We start from the raw sequence: 16192 nt of genomic DNA, 5'->3' as shown, positions 1-16192 counted from the left end.
TTGATCTCACTGTGAAAGTGGAATTCAGTTGCAGACTGCTGTAGATCTCAGTGTGAAAGGGGAATGCAGGTTCAGACTGCTGAAAATCTCAGTGTGCCAGGGGAATGCATGTTCAGTCTACTTTTGATCTCAGTGTGAAAGTGCAATGCAGCTTCAGACTGCTGTAGGTCTCAGTGTGAAAGGGGAATGCAGGTTCAGGCAGCTGTTGGACTCAGTGTGAAAGGGAAATGCAGATTAAAATGGCTGAAGGTCTCAGTGTGAAAGGGGAATACAGGTTCAGACTGCTGTAGATCTCAGTGTGAAAGGGTAATGCAGGAACAGACAGCTGCAGGTCTCAGTGTGAAAGCGTAATGCAGTTTCAGACTGCTGTAGATCTCAGTGTCAAAGGTGAATGCAGGTCCAGACTGCGTAGATCACGGTGTGAAAGGGGAGTTCAGGCTCAGAATGCTGCAGATCTCAGTGTGAAATGGGAATAGAGGTTCAAACTGCAGCAGGTCTCATTTTGAAAGGGGAATGCAGGTTCAGACTGCTTACATCTCAGTGTGAAAGGTAAATGCAGGATCAGACTGCTGCAGGTTTCACGGTGAAAGGGGAATGCAGGTTCAGGCAGCCGTAGGACTCAGTGTGAAAGGCGAATGCAGGGTCAGACAGCTGTAGATCTAAATGTGAAAAGGGAATGCAGGTTCAGATTGCTGCAGATCTCTGTGTGAAAGGGGAATACATATTAAGACTGCTGTACATCTTAGTGTGAAAGGGAATGCAAGTTCAACTGCTATAGATCTCATTGTGAAAGTGGAATGCAAGTTCAACTGCTGTAGATCTCAGTGTGAAAGTGGAATGCAAGTTCAATTGCTGTAGATCTCAGTGTGAAAGGTGAATGCAGGGTCATACTGCTGTTGTCTCAGTGTGAAAGGGCAATGCAGGTTCAGACTACTGTAGATCTCAGAGTGAAAGTTGAATGCAGGTTCAGACTGCTGTAGGTCTCAGCGTGAAAGGGTAATGCAGGTTCAGGCAGCCGTAGGACTCAGTGTGAAAGGGGAATGCAGATTAAGACGGATGAAATTCTCAGTGTGAGTGGGGAATGCAGGTTATGCAGCCGTAGGACTGAGTGTGAAAGGGGAATGCAGGTCCAGACTGCTGTAGATCTCAGTGTGAAATGGGAATACATGTTCAGACTGCTGTAGATGTCACTGTGAAAGGGGAATGCAGGTTCACACTGCTGTAGATCTCAGAGTGAAAGGGGAATGCAGGTTCAGACTGCTGGAGATCTCAGTGTGAAAGGGGAATGCAGGTTCACTCTGCTGTAGGTCTGTGTGAAAGGGGAATAAATGTTCAGACTGCTGTAGATCTCACTGTGAAAGGGGGATGCAGGTTCAGACTGCTGTAGATCTCACTGTGAAAGGGGAATGCAGTTTCACACTGCTGTAGATCTCAGTGTGAAAGGGGAATACATGTTCAGACTGCTGGAGATCTCAGTGTGAAAGGGGAATGCAGGTTCAGACTGCTGTAGGTCTCAATGTGAAAGGAGAATGCAGGTTCAGACTGCTGTAGATCTAAGTGTGAAAGTGGAATGCAGGTTCACACTGCTGTAGATCTCAGGGTGAAAGGGGAATACATGTTCAGACTACTATAGATCTCAGTGTGAAGGTGCAATGCAGATTCAGACGGCTGTAGGTCTCAGTGTGAAAGGGGAATGCAGGTTGAGACTGCTGAAGATCTAAATGTGAAAGGGGAATGCAGGTTCACACTGCTGTAGATCTCAGGGAGGAAGTGGAATGCATGTTCACTCTGTTGTAGATCTCAGTGTGAAAGGGGAATGCAGGTTCACACTGCTGTAGATCTCAGTGTGAAAGTGGAATGCAGGTTCAGACTGCTGTAGATCTCAGGGAGAAAGTGGAATGCATGTTCACTCTGTTGTAGATCTCAGTGTGAAAGGGGAATGCAGGTTCAGACTGCTGTAGATCTACAAGTGAAAGGTGAATGCACGTTCATACTGCTGTAGATCTCAGTGTGAATGGGGAATTCATGTTCAGACTGCTGTACATCTCAGTGTGAAAGGGGAATGCAGGTTCACACTGCTGTAGATCTCAGTGTGAAAGGCTTATACATGTTCAGACTGCTGCAGGTCTCACAGTGAAAATGGAATACAGGTGCATACTGCTGTAGATCTCAGTGTGAAAGGGGAAGGCAGGTTTAGACTGCTGTTGGTCTCACTGTGAAAGTGGAATGCAGGTTCAGACTGCTGTGAATCTCAGTGTGAAAGGAAAATGCTGTTTCAGAGTGCTGCAGAACTCGGGGTGAAACTGCAAAGCATGTTCACACTGCTGTACATCTCAGTGTGAAAGGGAAATGCAGGTTCACATTGCTGCAGATCTCATTGTGAAGTGGGAATGGAGGTTCAGACTGCTGCAGGTCTCATTGTGTAAGGGGAATGCAGGTTCTGACTGCTGTAGCTCTCACTGTGAAAGTGGAATGCAGGTTCAGACTGCTGTGAATCTCATTGTGAAAGGAAAATGCAGGTTCAGACTGCTGTAGGTCACATTGTGAAATGGGAATGCAGGTTCACACTGCTGTAGATCTCAGGGTGAAAGGGGAATACAAGTTCAGACTACTATAGATCTCAGTGTGAAGGTGCAATGCAGATTCAGACTGCTGTAGGTCTCAGTGTGACAGGGGAATGCAGGTTTAGACTGCTGTTGATCTCACTGTGAAAGTGGAATGCAGGTTCAGACTGCTGTGAATCTCATTGTGAAAGGAAAATGCAGGTTCAGACTGCTGCAGAACTCTGGGTGAAAGTGGAATGCATGTTCACACTGCTGTACTTCTCAGTGTGAAAGGGGAATGCCGGTTCACAATGCTGTAGATCTCAGTGTGAAAAGGGAATACATGTTCAGACTGCTGCAGGTCTCATTGTGAAAAGGGAATACAGGTTCAGACTGCTGTAGGACTCAGTGTGAAAGGGGAATGCAGGTTCAGACTGCTGTAGATCTCTGTGCTAAAGGGGAATGCAGGTTCAGACTGCTGTAGATCGGTTTGTGAAAGGGGAATGCAGGTTCAGACTGCTGTGGATCTCAGTGTGAAAGTGGAATGCAGGGTCAGACTGCTGTATATCTCAGTATGAAAGGGGAATGCAGGTTCAGACTGCTGTAGGACACGTTGTGAAAGGGAAATGCAGATTAAGATTGCTGTAGATCTCAGTCTGAAAGGGGAATGCAGGATCAGACTGTTGTGAATCGCAGTGTGAAAGGAAAATGCAGTTTCAGACTGCTGCAGAACTCTGGGTGAAAGTGGAATGCATGTTCACACTATTGTAGATCTCAGTGAGAAAGGGGAATGCAGGTTCAGATTGCTGCAGATCTCAGTGTGAAAGGGGAATGCAGGTTCAGACTGCTGAAGATCTCAGTGTGAAAGTGGAATGCAGGTTCAGACTGCTGTAGATCTCAGTGTGAAAGGAGAATGCATGTTCAGACTGCTGTAGATCTCAGTTTCAAAGGTGAATGCAGGTTCAGACTGCTGTAGATCTCAGCGTGAAAGGGGAATGCAGTTTCACATTGCGGCAAATCTCATTGTGAATTGGGAATGGAGTTTCAGACTGCTGCAGGTCTCATTGTGAAAGGGGAATGCAGGATCAGACTGCTGTAGATCTCAGTGTGAAAGGGGAATGCCGGTTCAGACTGCTGTTGATCTCACTGTGAAAGTGGAATTCAGTTGCAGACTGCTGTAGATCTCAGTGTGAAAGGGGAATGCAGATTCAGACTGCTGAAAATCTCAGTGTGCCAGGGGAATGCATGTTCAGTCTACTTTTGATCTCAGTGTGAAATTGCAATGCAGCTTCAGACTGCTGTAGGTCTCAGTGTGAAAGGGGAATGCAGGTTCAGGCAGCTGTTGGACTCAGTGTGAAAGGGAAATGCAGATTAAAATGGCTGAAGGTCTCAGTGTGAAAGGGGAATACAGGTTCAGACTGCTGTAGATCTCAGTGTGAAAGGGTAATGCAGGAACAGACAGCTGCAGGTCTCAGTGTGAAAGCGTAATGCAGTTTCAGACTGCTGTAGATCTCAGTGTCAAAGGTGAATGCAGGTCCAGACTGCGTAGATCACGGTGTGAAAGGGGAGTTCAGGCTCAGAATGCTGCAGATCTCAGTGTGAAATGGGAATAGAGGTTCAAACTGCAGCAGGTCTCATTTTGAAAGGGGAATGCAGGTTCAGACTGCTTACATCTCAGTGTGAAAGGTAAATGCAGGATCAGACTGCTGCAGGTTTCACGGTGAAAGGGGAATGCAGGTTCAGGCAGCCGTAGGACTCAGTGTGAAAGGCGAATGCAGGGTCAGACAGCTGTAGATCTAAATGTGAAAAGGGAATGCAGGTTCAGATTGCTGCAGATCTCTGTGTGAAAGGGGAATACATATTAAGACTGCTGTACATCTTAGTGTGAAAGGGAATGCAAGTTCAACTGCTATAGATCTCATTGTGAAAGTGGAATGCAAGTTCAACTGCTGTAGATCTCAGTGTGAAAGTGGAATGCAAGTTCAATTGCTGTAGATCTCAGTGTGAAAGGTGAATGCAGGGTCATACTGCTGTTGTCTCAGTGTGAAAGGGCAATGCAGGTTCAGACTACTGTAGATCTCAGAGTGAAAGTTGAATGCAGGTTCAGACTGCTGTAGGTCTCAGCGTGAAAGGGTAATGCAGGTTCAGGCAGCCGTAGGACTCAGTGTGAAAGGGGAATGCAGATTAAGACGGATGAAATTCTCAGTGTGAGTGGGGAATGCAGGTTATGCAGCCGTAGGACTGAGTGTGAAAGGGGAATGCAGGTCCAGACTGCTGTAGATCTCAGTGTGAAATGGGAATACATGTTCAGACTGCTGTAGATGTCACTGTGAAAGGGGAATGCAGGTTCACACTGCTGTAGATCTCAGAGTGAAAGGGGAATGCAGGTTCAGACTGCTGGAGATCTCAGTGTGAAAGGGGAATGCAGGTTCACTCTGCTGTAGGTCTGTGTGAAAGGGGAATAAATGTTCAGACTGCTGTAGATCTCACTGTGAAAGGGGGATGCAGGTTCAGACTGCTGTAGATCTCACTGTGAAAGGGGAATGCAGATTCACACTGCTGTAGATCTCAGTGTGAAAGGGGAATACATGTTCAGACTGCTGGAGATCTCAGTGAGAAAGGGGAATGCAGGTTCAGATTGCTGTAGATCTCAGTGTGAAAGGGGAATGCAGGTTCAGACTGCTGAAGATCTCAGTGTGAAAGGTGAATGCAGGTTCAGACTGCTGTAGATCTCAGCGTGAAAGGGGAATGCAGTTTCACATTGCGGCAAATCTCATTGTGAATTGGGAATGGAGTTTCAGACTGCTGCAGGTCTCATTGTGAAAGGGGAATGCAGGATCAGACTGCTGTAGATCTCAGTGTGAAAGGGGAATGCCGGTTCAGACTGCTGTTGATCTCACTGTGAAAGTGGAATTCAGTTGCAGACTGCTGTAGATCTCAGTGTGAAAGGGGAATGCAGGTTCAGACTGCTGAAAATCTCAGTGTGCCAGGGGAATGCATGTTCAGTCTACTTTTGATCTCAGTGTGAAAGTGCAATGCAGCTTCAGACTGCTGTAGGTCTCAGTGTGAAAGGGGAATGCAGGTTCAGGCAGCTGTTGGACTCAGTGTGAAAGGGAAATGCAGATTAAAATGGCTGAAGGTCTCAGTGTGAAAGGGGAATACAGGTTCAGACTGCTGTAGATCTCAGTGTGAAAGGGTAATGCAGGAACAGACAGCTGCAGGTCTCAGTGTGAAAGCGTAATGCAGTTTCAGACTGCTGTAGATCTCAGTGTCAAAGGTGAATGCAGGTCCAGACTGCGTAGATCACGGTGTGAAAGGGGAGTTCAGGCTCAGAATGCTGCAGATCTCAGTGTGAAATGGGAATAGAGGTTCAAACTGCAGCAGGTCTCATTTTGAAAGGGGAATGCAGGTTCAGACTGCTTACATCTCAGTGTGAAAGGTAAATGCAGGATCAGACTGCTGCAGGTTTCACGGTGAAAGGGGAATGCAGGTTCAGGCAGCCGTAGGACTCAGTGTGAAAGGCGAATGCAGGGTCAGACAGCTGTAGATCTAAATGTGAAAAGGGAATGCAGGTTCAGATTGCTGCAGATCTCTGTGTGAAAGGGGAATACATATTAAGACTGCTGTACATCTTAGTGTGAAAGGGAATGCAAGTTCAACTGCTATAGATCTCATTGTGAAAGTGGAATGCAAGTTCAACTGCTGTAGATCTCAGTGTGAAAGTGGAATGCAAGTTCAATTGCTGTAGATCTCAGTGTGAAAGGTGAATGCAGGGTCATACTGCTGTTGTCTCAGTGTGAAAGGGCAATGCAGGTTCAGACTACTGTAGATCTCAGAGTGAAAGTTGAATGCAGGTTCAGACTGCTGTAGGTCTCAGCGTGAAAGGGTAATGCAGGTTCAGGCAGCCGTAGGACTCAGTGTGAAAGGGGAATGCAGATTAAGACGGATGAAATTCTCAGTGTGAGTGGGGAATGCAGGTTATGCAGCCGTAGGACTGAGTGTGAAAGGGGAATGCAGGTCCAGACTGCTGTAGATCTCAGTGTGAAATGGGAATACATGTTCAGACTGCTGTAGATGTCACTGTGAAAGGGGAATGCAGGTTCACACTGCTGTAGATCTCAGAGTGAAAGGGGAATGCAGGTTCAGACTGCTGGAGATCTCAGTGTGAAAGGGGAATGCAGGTTCACTCTGCTGTAGGTCTGTGTGAAAGGGGAATAAATGTTCAGACTGCTGTAGATCTCACTGTGAAAGGGGGATGCAGGTTCAGACTGCTGTAGATCTCACTGTGAAAGGGGAATGCAGATTCACACTGCTGTAGATCTCAGTGTGAAAGGGGAATACATGTTCAGACTGCTGGAGATCTCAGTGTGAAAGGGGAATGCAGGTTCAGACTGCTGTAGGTCTCAGTGTGAAAAGGGAATGCAGGGTCATACTGCTGTAGATCACAGTGTTAAAGTGGAATGCAGGTTCAGACAGCTGCAGGGCTCGGAGTGAAAGGGGAATGCAAGTTCAACTGCTGTAGATCTCAGTATGAAAGTGGAATGCAAGTTCAACTGCTGTAGATCTCAGTGTGAAAGGGGAATACATGTTCCAACTGCTGTAAATCTCAGTGACAAAGGTGAATGCAGGTTCAGACTGCTGTACATCTCAGTGTGAAAGGGAATGCAGGTTCACACAGCAGTAGATCTCAGTGTGAAACGGGAATACATGGTCAGACTGCTGCAGGTCTCAGAGTGAAAGGGGAATGCAGGTTCAGACTGCTGTAGACCTCAGTGTGGATGGGGAGTTCAGGTTCAGAGGGCTGTAGATCTCAGCGTGAAAGGGGAATGCATGTTCACATTGCTGCAGATCTCATTGTGAAGTGGGAATGGAGGTTCAGACTGCTGCAGGTCTCATTGTGAAAGGGGAATGCAGGTTCATAGTGCAGTAGATCTCAGTGTGAAAGTGGAATGCATGTTCACACTGCCGTAGATCTCAGTGTGAAAGGGGAATTCAGGTTCAGACTGCTGTAGATCTCAGTGTGAAAGGGTCATGCAGGTTCAGACTGCTGTAGATCTCAGTGTGAAAGGGGAGTTCAGGTTCAGAATGCTGCAGATCTCAGTGTGAAATGGGAATAGAGGTTCAAACTGCAGCAGGTCTCATTTTGAAAGGGGAATGCAGGTTCAGACTGCTTACATCTCAGTGTGAAAGAGGAATGCAGGTTCAGACTTCCGTAGATCTCAGTGTGAAAGTGGAATGCAGGTTCAGACTGCTGTAGATCTCAGGGAGAAAGTGGAATGCATGTTCACTCTGTTGTAGATCTCAGTGTGAAAGGGGAATGCAGGTTCAGACTGCTGTAGATCTACAAGTGAAAGGTGAATGCACGTTCATACTGCTGTAGATCTCAGTGTGAATGGGGAATTCATGTTCAGACTGCTGTACATCTCAGTGTGAAAGGGGAATGCAGGTTCACACTGCTGTAGATCTCAGTGTGAAAGGCTTATACATGTTCAGACTGCTGCAGGTCTCACAGTGAAAATGGAATACAGGTGCATACTGCTGTAGATCTCAGTGTGAAAGGGGAAGGCAGGTTTAGACTGCTGTTGGTCTCACTGTGAAAGTGGAATGCAGGTTCAGACTGCTGTGAATCTCAGTGTGAAAGGAAAATGCTGTTTCAGAGTGCTGCAGAACTCGGGGTGAAACTGCAATGCATGTTCACACTGCTGTACATCTCAGTGTGAAAGGGAAATGCAGGTTCACACTGCTGTAGATCTCAGTGTGAAAGGGAAATGCAGGTTCAGACTGCTGTAGATCTCAGTGTGAAAGGGGAATGCAGGTTCAGACTGCTGTAGATCTCAGTTTCAAAGGTGAATGCAGGTTCAGACTGCTGTAGATCTCAGCGTGAAAGGGGAATGCAGGTTCACATTGCTGCAGATCTCATTGTGAAGTGGGAATGGAGGTTCAGACTGCTGCAGGTCTCATTGCGTAAGGGGAATGCAGGTTCTGACTGCTGTAGATCTCAATGTGAATGGGGAATGCAGGTTCAGACTGCTGTAGATCTAAGTGTGAAAGTGGAATGCAGGTTCAAACTGCTGTAGGTCACATTGTGAAATGGGAATGCAGGTTCACACTGCTGTAGATCTGAGGGTGAAAGGGGAATACATGTTCAGACTACTATAGATCTCAGTGTGAAGGTGCAATGCAGATTCAGACTGCTGTCGGTCTCAGTGTGAAAGGGGAATGCAGGTTGAGACTGCTGAAGATCAAAATGTGAAAGGGGAATGCAGGTTCACACTGCTGTAGATCTCAGGGAGGAAGTGGAATGCATGTTCACTCTGTTGTAGATCTCAGTATGAAAGGGGAATGCAGGTTCAGACTGCTGTAGATCTCAGTGTGAAAGTGGAATGCAGGTTCAGACTGCTGTAGATCTCAGGGAGAAAGTGGAATGCATGTTCACTCTGTTGTACATCTCAGTGTGAAAGGGGAATGCAGGTTCAGACTGATGTAGATCTACAAGTGAAAGGTGAATGCACGTTCATACTGCTGTAGATCTCAGTGTGAATGGGGAATTCATGTTCAGACTGCTGTACATCTCAGTGTGAAAGGGGAATGCAGGTTCACACTGCTGTAGTGTGAAAGGCTTATACATGTTCAGACTGCTGCAGGTCTCAGTGTGAAAGGGGAATGCAGGTTCACATTGCTGTAGACCTCATTGTGAAAGTGCAACGCAGGTTCAGACTGCTGTAGATCTCAGTGTGAAATAAGAATGCACGTTCAGACTGCTGTAGATCTCAGGGAGAAAGTGGAGTGAAAGTTCATTCTGTTGTAGATCTCAGTGTGAAAGGGGAATGCAGGTTCAGACTGCTGTAGATCTCAGTGTGAAAGGGGAATGCAGGATCAGAATTCTGTAGATCTCGGTCTGAAAGGGGAATGCAGCTTCAGACTGCTGCAGGTCTCACAGTGAAAATGGAATACAGGTTCATACTGCTGTAGATCTCAGTGTGAAAGGGGAAGGCAGGTTTAGACTGCTGTTGATCTCACTGTGAAAGTGGAATGCAGGTTCAGACTGCTGTGAATCTCAGTGTGAAAGGAAAATGCTGTATCAGAGTGCTGCAGAACTCTGGGTGAAAGTGCAACGCATGTTCACACTGCTGTACATCTCAGTGTGAAAGGGAAATGCAGGTTCACACTGCTGTAGATCTCAGTGCGAAAGGGAAATGCAGGTTCAGACTGCTGTAGATCTCAGTGTGAAAGTGGAATGCAGGTTCACACTGCTGTAGATCTCAGTTTCAAAGGTGAATGCAGGTTCAGACTGCTGTAGATCTCAGCGTGAAAGGGGAATGCAGGTTCACATTGCTGCAGATCTCATTGTGAAGTGGGAATGGAGGTTCAGACTGCTGCAGGTCTCATTGTGTAAGGGGAATGCAGGTTCTGACTGCTGTAGATCTCACTGTGAAAGTGGAATGCAGGTTCAGACTGCTGTGAATCTCATTGTGAAAGGAAAATGCAGGTTCAGACTGCTGTAGGTCACATTGTGAAATGGGAATGCCGGTTAACACTACTGTAGATCTGAGGGTGAAAGGGGAATACATGTTCTGACTACTATAGATCTCAGTGTGAAGTTGCAATGCAGATTCAGACTTCTGTAGGTCTCAGTGTGACAGGGGAATGCAGGTTTAGACTGCTGTTGATCTCACTGCGAAAGTGGAATGCAGGTTCAGACTGCTGTGAATCTCATTGTGAAAGGAAAATGCACGTTCAGACTGCTGCAGAACTCTGGGTGAAAGTGGAATGCATGTTCACACTGCTGTACATCTCAGTGTGAAAGGGGAATGCAGGTTCACAATGCTGTAGATCTCAGTGTGAAAGGGGAATACATGTTCAGACTGCTGCAGGTCTCATTGTGAAAAGGGAATACAGGTTCAGACTGCTGTAGGACTCAGTGTGAAAGGGGAATGCAGGTTCAGACTGCTGTAGATCTCAGTGCTAAAGGGGAATGCAGGTTCAGACTGCTGTAGATCGGTTTGTGAAAGGGGAATGCAGGTTCAGACTGCTGTTGATCTCAGTGTGAAAGTGGAATGCAGGGTCAGACTGCTGTATATCTCAGTGTGAAAGGGGAATGCAGGTTCAGACTGCTGTAGGACACATTGTGAAAGGGAAATGCAGATTAAGATTGCTGTAGATCTCAGTGTGTAAGGGGAGTTCAGGTTCAGACTGCTGCAGATCTCGGCGCAAAAGGGGAATGCAGGTTCACATTGCTGCAGATCTCAGTTTGAAAGGGGAATGGAGGTTCAAACTGCTGCAGGTCTCATTGTGAAAGGGGAATGCAAGTTCAGACTGCTGCACATGTCAGTGTGAAAGAGGATGGCAGCTTCAGACTACTGTAGATCTCAGTGTGAAAGTGGAATGCAGGTTCAGACTGCTGCAGATCTCAGTGTGAAAGGAGAATGCACGTTCAGACTGCTGTATATCTCAGGGATAAAGTGGAATGTATTTTCACACGGCTGTAGATCTCAGTGTGAAAGGGGAACACAGGTTCAGACTGCTGTAGATTTAAATGTGAAAGGGGAATGCAGGTTCAGACTGCAGTAGATCACTGTGTGAAAGGGGAATACATGTTCTGACTGCTGTACATCTCAATGTGAAAGGGGAATGCAGGTTCACACTGATGTAGATCTCAGTGTGAAAGGGGAATACAGGTTCAGGCAGCCGTTGGTCTCAGTTTGAAAGTCGAATACAGATAAAGACCGCTGAAGTTGTCAGTGTGAAAATGGATTGCAGGTTCAGACTGCTGTAGATCTCAGGGTGAAAGGGGAATGCAGGTTCAGACTGCTGTAGATCTCAGTCTGAAAGGGGAATGCAGGATCAGACTGTTGTGAATCGCAGTGTGAAAGGAAAATGCAGTTTCAGACTGCTGCAGAACTCTGGGTGAAAGTGGAATGCATGTTCACACTATTGTAGATCTCAGTGAGAAAGGGGAATGCAGGTTCAGATTGCTGTAGATCTCAGTGTGAAAGGGGAATGCAGGTTCAGACTGCTGAAGATCTCAGTGTGAAAGTGGAATGCAGGTTCAGACTGCTGTAGATCTCAGTGTGAAAGGAGAATGCATGTTCAGACTGCTGTAGATCTCAGTTTCAAAGGTGAATGCAGGTTCAGACTGCTGTAGATCTCAGCGTGAAAGGGGAATGCAGTTTCACATTGCGGCAAATCTCATTGTGAATGGGGAATGGAGTTTCAGACTGCTGCAGGTCTCATTGTGAAAGGGGAATGCAGGATCAGACTGCTGTAGATCTCAGTTTCAAAGGTGAATGCAGGTTCAGACTGCTGTAGATCTCAGTGTGGACGGGGAGTTCAGGTTCAGAGGGCTGTAGATCTCAGCGTGCAAGGGGAATGCAGGTTCACATTGCTGCTGATCTCATTGTGAAGTGGGAATGGAGGTTCAGACTGCTGCAGGTCTCTTGTGTAAGGGGAATGCAGGTTCTGACTGCTGTAGATCTCAATATGAAAGGGGAATGCAGGTTCAGACTGCTGTAGGTCACATTGTGAAATGGGAATGCAGGTTCACACTGCTGTAGATCTCAGGGTGAAAGGGGAATACATGTTCAGACTACTATAGATCTCAGTGTGAAGGTGCAATGCAGATTCAGACTGCTGTAGGTCTCAGTGTGAAAGGGGAATGCAGGTTGAGACTGCTGAAGATCTAAATGTGAAAGGGGAATGCAGGTCCAGACTGCGTAGATCACGGTGTGAAAGGGGAGTTCAGGCTCAGAATGCTGCAGATCTCAGTGTGAAATGGGAATAGAGGTTCAAACTGCAGCAGGTCTCATTTTGAAAGGGGAATGCAGGTTCAGACTGCTTACATCTCAGTGTGAAAGGTAAATGCAGGATCAGACTGCTGCAGGTTTCACGGTGAAAGGGGAATGCAGGTTCAGGCAGCCGTAGGACTCAGTGTGAAAGGCGAATGCAGGGTCAGACAGCTGTAGATCTAAATGTGAAAAGGGAATGCAGGTTCAGATTGCTGCAGATCTCTGTGTGAAAGGGGAATACATATTAAGACTGCTGTACATCTTAGTGTGAAAGGGAATGCAAGTTCAACTGCTATAGATCTCATTGTGAAAGTGGAATGCAAGTTCAACTGCTGTAGATCTCAGTGTGAAAGTGGAATGCAAGTTCAATTGCTGTAGATCTCAGTGTGAAAGGTGAATGCAGGGTCATACTGCTGTTGTCTCAGTGTGAAAGGGCAATGCAGGTTCAGACTACTGTAGATCTCAGAGTGAAAGTTGAATGCAGGTTCAGACTGCTGTAGGTCTCAGCGTGAAAGGGTAATGCAGGTTCAGGCAGCCGTAGGACTCAGTGTGAAAGGGGAATGCAGATTAAGACGGATGAAATTCTCAGTGTGAGTGGGGGAATGCAGGTTATGCAGCCGTAGGACTGAGTGTGAAAGGGGAATGCAGGTCCAGACTGCTGTAGATCTCAGTGTGAAATGGGAATACATGTTCAGACTGCTGTAGATGTCACTGTGAAAGGGGAATGCAGGTTCACACTGCTGTAGATCTCAGAGTGAAAGGGGAATGCAGGTTCAGACTGCTGGAGATCTCAGTGTGAAAGGGGAATGCAGGTTCACTCTGCTGTAGGTCTGTGTGAAAGGGGAATAAATGTTCAGACTGCTGTAGATCTCACTGTGAAAGGGGGATGCAGGTTCAGACTGCTGTAGATCTCACTGTGAAAGGGGAATGCAGATTCACACTGCTGTAGATCTCAGTGTGAAAGGGGAATACATGTTCAGACTGCTGGAGATCTCAGTGTGAAAGGGGAATGCAGGTTCAGACTGCTGTAGGTCTCAATGTGAAAGGAGAATGCAGGTTCAGACTGCTGTAGATCTAAGTGTGAAAGTGGAATGCAGGTTCACACTGCTGTAGATCTCAGGGTGAAAGGGGAATACATGTTCAGACTACTATAGATCTCAGTGTGAAGGTGCAATGCAGATTCAGACGGCTGTAGGTCTCAGTGTGAAAGGGGAATGCAGGTTGAGACTGCTGAAGATCTAAATGTGAAAGGGGAATGCAGGTTCACACTGCTGTAGATCTCAGGGAGGAAGTGGAATGCATGTTCACTCTGTTGTAGATCTCAGTGTGAAAGGGGAATGCAGGTTCACACTGCTGTAGATCTCAGTGTGAAAGTGGAATGCAGGTTCAGACTGCTGTAGATCTCAGGGAGAAAGTGGAATGCATGTTCACTCTGTTGTAGATCTCAGTGTGAAAGGGGAATGCAGGTTCAGACTGCTGTAGATCTACAAGTGAAAGGTGAATGCACGTTCATACTGCTGTAGATCTCAGTGTGAATGGGGAATTCATGTTCAGACTGCTGTACATCTCAGTGTGAAAGGGGAATGCAGGTTCACACTGCTGTAGATCTCAGTGTGAAAGGCTTATACATGTTCAGACTGCTGCAGGTCTCACAGTGAAAATGGAATACAGGTGCATACTGCTGTAGATCTCAGTGTGAAAGGGGAAGGCAGGTTTAGACTGCTGTTGGTCTCACTGTGAAAGTGGAATGCAGGTTCAGACTGCTGTGAATCTCAGTGTGAAAGGAAAATGCTGTTTCAGAGTGCTGCAGAACACGCGGTGAAACTGCAATGCATGTTCACACTGCTGTACATCTCAGTGTGAAAGGGAAATGCAGGTTCACACTGCTGTAGATCTCAGTGTGAAAGGGAAATGCAGGTTCAGACTGCTGTAGATCTCAGTGTGAAAGGGGAATGCAGGTTCAGACTGCTGTAGATCTCAGTTTCAAAGGTGAATGCAGGTTCAGACTGCTGTAGATCTCAGCGTGAAAGGGGAATGCAGGTTCACATTGCTGCAGATCTCATTGTGAAGTGGGAATGGAGGTTCAGACTGCTGCAGTTCTCATTGCGTAAGGGGAATGCAGGTTCTGACTGCTGTAGATCTCAATGTGAATGGGGAATGCAGGTTCAGACTGCTGTAGATCTAAGTGTGAAAGTGGAATGCAGGTTCAAACTGCTGTAGGTCACATTGTGAAATGGGAATGCAGGTTCACACTGCTGTAGATCTCAGGGTGAAAGGGGAATACATGTTCAGACTACTATAGATCTCAGTGTGAAGGTGCAATGCAGATTCAGACTGCTGTCGGTCTCAGTGTGAAAGGGGAATGCAGGTTGAGACTGCTGAAGATCAAAATGTGAAAGGGGAATGCAGGTTCACACTGCTGTAGATCTCAGGGAGGAAGTGGAATGCATGTTCACTCTGTTGTAGATCTCAGTATGAAAGGGGAATGCAGGTTCAGACTGCTGTAGATCTCAGTGTGAAAGTGGAATGCAGGTTCAGACTGCTGTAGATCTCCGGGAGAAAGTGGAATGCATGTTCACTCTGTTGTACATCTCAGTGTGAAAGGGGAATGCAGGTTCAGACTGATGTAGATCTACAAGTGAAAGGTGAATGCACGTTCATACTGCTGTAGATCTCAGTGTGAATGGGGAATTCATGTTCAGACTGCTGTACATCTCAGTGTGAAAGGGGAATGCAGGTTCACACTGCTGTAGTGTGAAAGGCTTATACATGTTCAGACTGCTGCAGGTCTCAGTGTGAAAGGGGAATGCAGGTTCACATTGCTGTAGACCTCATTGTGAAAGTGCAACGCAGGTTCAGACTGCTGTAGATCTCAGTGTGAAATAAGAATGCACGTTCAGACTGCTGTAGATCTCAGGGAGAAAGTGGAGTGAAAGTTCATTCTGTTGTAGATCTCAGTGTGAAAGGGGAATGCAGGTTCAGACTGCTGTAGATCTCAGTGTGAAAGGGGAATGCAGGATCAGAATTCTGTAGATCTCGGTCTGAAAGGGGAATGCAGCTTCAGACTGCTGCAGGTCTCACAGTGAAAATGGAATACAGGTTCATACTGCTGTAGATCTCAGTGTGAAAGGGGAATGCAGGTTTAGACTGCTGTTGATCTCACTGTGAAAGTGGAATGCAGGTTCAGACTGCTGTGAATCTCAGTGTGAAAGGAAAATGCTGTATCAGAGTGCTGCAGAACTCTGGGTGAAAGTGCAATGCATGTTCACACTGCTGTACATCTCAGTGTGAAAGGGTAATGCAGGTTCACACTGCTGTAGATCTCAGTGTGAAAGGGAAATGCAGGTTCAGACTGCTGTAGATCTCAGTGTGAAAGGGGAATGCAGGTTCAGACTGCTGTAGATCTCAGTTTCAAAGGTGAATGCAGGTTCAGACTGCTGTAGATCTCAGCGTGAAAGGGGAATACAGGTTCACATTGCTGCAGATCTCATTGTGAAGTGGGAATGGAGGTTCAGACTGCTGCAGGTCTCATTGTGTAAGGGGAATGCAGGTTCTGACTGCTGTAGATCTCACTGTGAAAGTGGAATGCAGGTTCAGACTGCTGTGAATCTCATTGTGAAAGGAAAATGCAGGTTCAGACTGCTGTAGGTCACATTGTGAAATGGGAATGCAGGTTCACACTGCTGTAGATCTCAGGGTGAAAGGGGAATACAAGTTCAGACTACTATAGATCTCAGTGTGAAGGTGCAATGCAGATTCAGACTGCTGTAGGTCTCAGTGTGACAGGGGAATGCAGGTTTAGACTGCTGTTGATCTCACTGTGAAAGTGGAATGCAGGTTCAGACTGCTGTGAATCTCATTGTG

Source organism: Carcharodon carcharias, chromosome 6 (genome assembly GCF_017639515.1).
Source record: "Carcharodon carcharias isolate sCarCar2 chromosome 6, sCarCar2.pri, whole genome shotgun sequence".
Lineage (NCBI taxonomy): Eukaryota > Metazoa > Chordata > Chondrichthyes > Lamniformes > Lamnidae > Carcharodon > Carcharodon carcharias.
Note: the sequence above shows the minus strand (reverse complement) of the source record.